Raw genomic sequence first — 8,600 nt, forward strand, 5'->3', positions numbered from 1 at the left:
GAAAAAAAACTACAGCTGCACCTAAGCAACTAATATTTCAAGGTACGCTTTCTACTGTTAGTATCTTCAAACGGTGTAAGTTTAATGTAAATCGGTGGACATTGTGTTTTGTGTTACAAAAAGTCCCAAATCTTTTAAACACATTTTGAGCATCATTTTACTTTGAATTCATAAATACCTCCGACAGTTTCGCTATCCCTATTGGTGGAGAGCGCGTCACGTGGGGTGTTTAAACCTTTGATAATGACCAATTATTATAACCGGCTGTGACCGATACTTCGCGCTAGTCTTGGTGCAAGACGTTTCTTGTTACGGGCGATGTAGGCGCTGTCGGTGATTTGGCCGCGCTGTGTGTGAAAGGAAAACCAGAACGTGTTGAACCAAGACTATACGTGCATGCGCACGAACGGAACCGGAAACTGTCGGAAATAACCAAAAAGGCATTTATTCCCTTAGTAATATGGTCATTAAATATCAGATCTTTTTTACACCCCACTGATGAGAAGTAACTATAAGATACGTTTCTCACATGGTGGATTGTGTATACAAATTACAGGTTATTCTACCTGCATGTACAGAACTGCTCACGATTTTCGGCGATGGATAAAAAAAATGCGACATTTTCAATGAAAATTCATTTCGATAATATTGTATTTATCTATGATTATATAGGATTAAAAATGTGTAGTTTTTCTTTAAAAGCTTAAAAATGTGATCTGTAAGTTAATAAAACAAGAATAATGATATTTTCACGGAGATAAAATGTGGCACTACTGTGATTTTTAAATTAAATTTAGCATTGGATATCTAACCAATTATGCGACATTTTCTTTTAAAGAAACTGGACACTATTGCTAATTGTCAAAGACCAGTCTTCTCACTTGGTGCATCTCAACATGTGCATTAAACAACGAACCTTTGAAAATTTGAGGTTAATTGGTCGTCGAAGTTGCGAGATAAGAAAAAAAACACCCTTGTCATACGAAGTTGTGTGCTTTCACGTGCTTTATTTCGAGACCTAGTCTAATTCTGAGGTCTCGAAATCAAAATCGGGGAAATCGTTCTTTCTCAAACACTACGTTTCTCAAGAGGAAGCTGTTTCTCACAATGTTTTATACTATATATTAACAGCTTACCATTTACCCGTTACCAAGTAAGGTTATAATTATAGTATGCTAATGATTGTTGTGGGTCATTACCAATAGTGTCCACTGCCTTTAAGATTATTATAGCTACCAATGCACTTCTAAACTGTCATTCTGTAACGAACTATTTACTCAGAACATCACTTATTAAGGAAAAGTTCAAATCTTGTTTATACTCATAATATTACCATAGGCTAAATTAGTTTTAACCATTTAGCCACTGGACCGCCCAGCCACCTAAAGCGATACACTGTATTATGCGGTAGGAGGAAACCTCGCTATAGCTTTTGTTTGTAGAAAATAAGAAACATCAAAATAAAACTAGGTAGTTAATAGTATGCCTCTACGCATTGGTGAATCCATCTAGTTATTTATAGATCATTATTAATTTGTCTCTTCACAGTTGACTTGACGAAGCTAATGATGATGAAATAATTTAGCACTTACCCAACAAAACGCTTATTAGTAAACACAAAGGAAACTGTATTCATTCTTGGTGATATTGTCGAAATCTTATGCCTTCGCAAATAATCAGCATTGAGCCAGATAAAAGCCTTGAAAAGCTATTGTAATCGCCATAAATATTACCGTAGGTTTTTTATTGTTCCCCAATGAGGAACCGAACCGAAAGGGTCAACAATTGTGCGTTTAATTATAAATAATAAGCCTAGGCTATCTTTAAAAAATTTGAACTACGATTTCAGTAAAGTTACTGCAAGAATCTTGAAAAGAAAAACAAAATTATTTCGGCAAACTCGGGCGGTGCAGGGACTAGAGGGTTAAACCCTTGCCCACTATTTCCTTTCTTTTTGCGTTAATCCTTATTCTACTGCGCCACATAATTTGTTTAGTGGCCTGTGCGTTCAATTATTATCTGAACGGACTGTATAGCACAATGTTATCATTAATTTCCCTTATAGATTAATGGTTTGATACAAGTGATTATTGCAGTTATGTTGTTTTCTTGTATGAACTGGTGTAGTTATTAGAGAAAAATAATACATTCAAGCCATTGAGTGACTTCATCTTTTAAACACATTTTGAGCATCATTTTACTTTGAATTCATAAATACCTCCGACAGTTTCGCTATCCCTATTGGGGGAGAGCGCGTCACGTGGGGTGTTTAAACCTTTGATAATGACCAATGATTATAACCGGCTGTGACCGATACTTCGCGCTAGTCTTGGTGCAAGACGTTTCTTGTTACGGGCGATGTAGGCGCTGTCGGTGATTTGGCCGCGCTGTGTGTGAAAGGAAAACCAGAACGTGTTGCACCAAGACTATACGTGCATGCGCACGAACGGAACCGGAAACTGTCGGAAATAACCAAAAAGGCATTTATTCCCTTAGTAATGTGGTCATTAAATATCAGATCTTTTTTACACCCCACTGATGAGAAGTAACTATAAGATACGTTTCTCACATGGTGGATTGTGTATACAAATTACAGGTTATGCTACCTGCATGTACAGAACTGCTCACGATTTTCGGCGATGGATAAAAAAAATGCGACATTTTCAATGAAAATTCATTTCGATAATATTGTATTTATCTATGTAATATAGGATTAAAAATGTGTATTTTTTCTTTAAAAGCTTAAAAATGTGATCTGTAAGTTAATAAAACAAGAATAATGATATTTTCACGGAGATAAAATGTGGCACTACTGTGATTTTTAAATTAAATTTAGCATTGGATATCTAACCAATTATGCGACATTTTCTTTTAAAGAAACTGGACACTATTGCTAATTGTCAAAGACCAGTCTTCTCACTTGGTGCATCTCAACATGTGCATTAAACAACAAACCTTTGAAAATTTGAGGTTAATTGGTCGTCGAAGTTGCGAGATAAGAAAAAAAACACCCTTGTCATACGAAGTTGTGTGCTTTCACGTGCTTTATTTCGAGACCTTATAGTCTAATTCTGAGGTCTCGAAATCAAAATCGGGGAAATCGTTCTTTCTCAAACACTACGTTTCTCAAGAGGAAGCTGTTTCTCACAATGTTTTATACTATATATTAACAGCTTACCATTTACCCGTTACCAAGTAAGGTTATAATTATAGTATGCTAATGATTGTTGTGGGTCATTACCAATAGTGTCCACTGCCTTTAAGATTATTATAGCTACCAATGCACTTCTAAACTGTCATTCTGTAACGAACTATTTACTCAGAACATCACTTATTAAGGAAAAGTTCAAATCTTGTTTATACTCATAATATTACCATAGGCTAAATTAGTGTTAACCATTTAGCCACTGGACCGCCCAGCCACCTAAAGCGATACACTGTATTATGCGGTAGGAGGAAACCTCGCTATAGCTTTTGTTTGTAGAAAATAAGAAACATCAAAATAAAACTAGGTAGTTAATAGTATGCCTCTACGCATTGGTGAATCCATCTAGTTATTTATAGATCATTATTAATTTGTCTCTTCACAGTTGACTTGACGAAGCTAATGATGATGAAATAATTTAGCACTTACCCAACAAAACGCTTATTAGTAAACACAAAGGAAACTGTATTCATTCATGGTGATATTGTCGAAATCTTATGCCTTCGCAAATAATCAGCATTGAGCCAGATAAAAGCCTTGAAAAGCTATTGTAATCGCCATAAATATTACCGTAGGTTTTTTATTGTTCCCCAATGAGGAACCGAACCGAAAGGGTCAACAATTGTGCGTTTAATTATAAATAATAAGCCTAGGCTATCTTTAAAAAATTTGAACTACGATTTCAGTAAAGTTACTGCACGAATCTTGAAAAGAAAAACAAAATTATTTCGGCAAACTCGGGCGGTGCAGGGACTAGAGGGTTAAACCCTTGCCCACTATTTCCTTTCTTTTTGCGTTAATCCTTATTCTACTGCGCCACATAATTTGTTTAGTGGCCTGTGCGTTCAATTATTATCTGAACGGACTGTATAGCACAATGTTATCATTAATTTCCCTTATAGATTAATGGTTTGATACAAGTGATTATTGCAGTTATGTTGTTTTCTTGTATGAACTGGTGTAGTTATTAGAGAAAAATAATACATTAAAGCCATTGGACCTTTTCGGTACAGAAAAACAAATAAAAGTTCACCGATTTACAAACTTACAGGGTTTACAGAAGGTAGTGGTGAAAGACTTCTCTTGAAAACAGTATCAATTCTCGATATCGAGAATTACGGATTTTTTTTAAACACATGTCATGACACGGCGAAACGTGCGGATACAAGGGTGGGTTTTCCCGTTATTTTCTCCCGACTCCAATGACCGATTGAGCTTAAACTCCAATACTTTTTACCGAAAGGGTCCAATGGTATTAATAATTATTCAACTATGTGCGTCAGTTATTGATTTCTTGTTTTTTGATAATTCTTTTGATAGTATTATTTAAGGGCATTGAACACATTATTTTGTTGTAAAAGACCAGTTTTCTCACTCGATGTATCCCAACATATGCTTACATGATAAAACCTGTGAATTCAGCTGAAGTATTTTATTGTTTGAGTGAGAAATTGCCTCTTTCCAAAAAAAAGGAGGAGGTTTGCTACAAAAAAACGTCTTTATGCTAACAGTTCGTTTGAGGTCCATTGCCTTTAAACTAATCTTAAAACAGTTGCAAGTGGGGCTTTGTTTTGTTCTTACTATCACGGACTACTGCATACACCAAGCAGCCTGGCTCATCATCTGTTTTCAAGTATCCAGCCTTTACATCATAGAGCCTACACTGACCAGTAGTCATGACGTAGTCAAAAGACAAACACTCGCTAAACATCTTACACCTCAGGAAACATTGCATTGGTGACTTCATGTGAACGACCGACAGAGGGCGTGGGTTGACAATGCATTTCCCTTCGAAAAGCAATGAGGATAAGATCGTGCCAGCGATAGTCGTCGGAGCTGTAGACAATGATCAAGAGAAAGACCTAATTTGAAAATCCAAGATAAAATTACAATGCAAGCAAAACAAAGAGTAAAATGGTTCTTGTAAATTTTGTAATTGTTGTCTTCACACATTCAAAAATGCTTTGTTTGAGTAACAGTTGCGAGCCATTTTAATTCCGTCTAGTCGTGACTGGTGTGAAATAGTTCACAAGAACAAATTTTGAACAATATAATGGGGTGTTTACTATTTTGAAATTATCAAACGGTACACACACAAACAAAATTAAACAAACTTTTGCTGAAGATTTCTTACTTGTTGTTTGAGGACATTCCTCCCCGGGGTACTCTTCAACCATTACTTCACACAGTGTTAGGTTAGTGTTGGCGTTGTCCACAATGACGTACCGGGCAGTCACAGGCGGGCTACATAAAAGTTGTATGTGTGCCCCAGGGATCGATGCTTGGTCTGATGTCACTGGTAACCCACACACGGCGTTATTGAAAATGTCCGTCTCCGTGCCTGCTCTTACGATAGCGCCAGACAGACGGTAACCTGTCAGATTTAGAAGATTTCCACATACATTAACTTAAAAGCAAGACTGTATTTTGGGTTATAAAGTGCTCGGTCGTCATTTATGAAACTTTGCACTATTATTCATTTCACCAAGTTCTCAGCGTGAACCCAAGCAACATAGAGCATTAGTGTTTTGTCCATTTTTTATTATTCAAAACTGTTGCTATTATTTCCTGGCTTTTTTTTAATGCTAGAACTGTAACAATTTGCAAACTTATATATTTTGGACCTTTATCAGTATGGTACTATCGTTAAATTTTGTTAACATTTAATGGGTTACATTGGGGGCGCTCTACTCACTGTTCAACAACAATTTTACTCACTACAGCAATCTCCTCTGTTGACAAGTGTGATACGGCCGAGGCAATGGTTTGCTCCCAGGTCCAACTTCCACCAGGGACGCGGCTCAGATGCTGTCAAATCATATACATGAATTAAAAACAAACAATTAGTCCTACTACCTTTATTGTCATACTTACTATACCACAATATTTGACAGTTTTAAACAAAATGGCTGCATTGAGAAGTGGCCAGATCAAGAAGAAAATCGAAGCAATGGACACTTCAACGTGTTCGTAACAATAATATTGCGCAGGTATATTTCATAACATTCTTTAAGTTGCTATTGCTGTCAACTTAATCAGGTTTTGTTTTCATTTCTAAAATTAATTGTCTTTTTGGATTTACAAACCGAAATCATAAACACGATTTTACATGTTATACCATGCAGGAAACAACTTCCAAACATATATTTGTGTGGTTAACTCTTTTCGCTTTAGGCCCTACCCAAAATTTAATTCGGAGGTTTGAGGAGAATTGTCCAAAACTATCCTGGACCCTGAGGGAGTATAGGTTTGGGAGAAGGGGGTGATGCGGGAGTCAGTAAGACAGCAGACGCGTATGTACTGTCAAGGGGGTAGAAGCCCCATGAGTAGGCGGCAACGGCCCCTGGAAAAAATAGTTCATTGTAGCCCACACGTGGCAGTAGCCTTCTTGCCTTGTGTTTGTGGCGACTTGCATAACAAACAAAAAAGTCTCGAGCGTTTCAAACTTTGTTTGACGGCTGGGATGCTTTGGTCCCACAGGTAGACTGCTTTATAGCGTGAAACGGGTCCCGATGGTCGAACATGAAGGAAACTTGCGCAGTTCACGGACACTTGACACTATTGTCAAAGACCAATCTTCTCACTTGGTGTATCTCAACACAACTATGCATAAAATAACAAACCTTTGAAGATCAAGAGCTCAATTGGTCGTCGAAGTTGCGAGATAATAATGGGAAAAAACACCCTTGTTACATGAAGTTGTGTGCTTTCAGATGCTTGAAATTACTTCTTTCTCGAAAACTATGTTACTTCAGAGGGAGCCGTTTCTCACAATGTTTTATACCAACAACTCTATTAACTTTTACTTCTCTTTTGTTTTCATCTCAAAGCGTATAGGGACTTCTCAGTGATTGTCATTATGCGCTCTACAAAAATGGTTCATTATTATTTTTAACAACCTCCCCCCATTACTCGTTACCAAGTGAGGTTTTATGCTATTAAATGTACATTTTTAGTAACTACCAATAGTTTCCATTGCCTTTAAACATACAAATTCATAGTCAAACAGTCGAGGCAATATTACTATTCAACTATTTGAGGCTGCCAACACACTGGCAACTCATTTGATTAATATTATACTTACAGTTGGTGTGAGAGCAACGATATTGCAGTGCATTTGTTCTTAGATCACCATCTATCGCTAGTTCTGCTTTGAGATAAACTTGTTTGAGTCGGTAAGTTGAGACCTGGGAGGCTTGCATTCCCTGAAGATTCAAAACTGAAAGTGTGAAACCAAAAAGTTTCAAAAGCCAAAGATATAACCGGTTGTCGGTGATTTGCTGCTTTTTAGACGTCAAAACTATCAGTAAGGTAAAACTCTCATTTGGCTAAATATATATATTGTTGTATGGTTAATTTTTTCGTGGTTTACCTATTTGGTGGATGACCTATTTAAGTGGGTCCCGATTTCGTGAAACTCCTTTTTCTAAATTCTTGGAAATTCTTAATGATAACTTTTGAGAAATTAGTAAAAACAACTCACGGAAAGAAAATCGTCTCAGTGTGATTACAATTATCTTACCAATGTTGAACGTTTTAACCAGTTATGGCAATTATACCAAAACTGGTAAATACGTTAAAACTGAGACGAAAGCATTTGTTTTACTCATTTCTGAAAAACTACAGCACTACAGCAAGTAATATTTCAAAGGAGGCATTCTACCATCATTATGTGTACATTGTGATTTGTGTTAGAAAAAGCACTCAGACCCTTTAAAGACACTGGACACTATGGGTAATTGTCAAAGACCAGTCTTCTCACTTGGTGTATCTCAAAATTACGCATAAAACAACAAACCTTTGAAAATTTGAGCTCAATTAGTCATCGAAGTTGCGAGATAATAATGAAAGAAGAAACACCCTGGTCACACATGAAGTTGTGTGCTTTCAGATGCTTGATTTCGGGACCTCTAATTCTAAAACTGGAGGTCTCGAAATCAAATTCGTGGAAAATTACTTCTTTCTCGAAAACTACGTCACTTCAGAGGGAGCTGTTTCTCACAATGTTTTATACTATCAACCTATCCCCATTACTCGTCACCAAGAAAGGTTTTACTGGTTACCAAGTGATGTTTTATGCCAATAATTATTTTGAGTAATTATCAATAGTGCACTGCCTTTAATACACATGCTTAACGTCACAACTTACCCAAAATGAGGCCATTGGTGCACGTCACGCAACCACCAATACCAACCACTTGCAGTGGTTGCATACATATGGCCTCGTTTAAGGTTCGAATTGTGACATCACGCATACTTATTATTAAGAGAGGTTTCTAACAGTTTCACATTTAACTGCATTTTTTTAAGATTTGTTTAAATTGTCATCATGGTCTGTAAATTCCTCTCGAAACAGGATTTTAAAGCAACAAATTTTTTTCTATCCCTTCTTCTT

This window comes from Asterias rubens, chromosome 10 (genome assembly GCF_902459465.1).
Source record: "Asterias rubens chromosome 10, eAstRub1.3, whole genome shotgun sequence".
NCBI lineage: Eukaryota > Metazoa > Echinodermata > Asteroidea > Forcipulatida > Asteriidae > Asterias > Asterias rubens.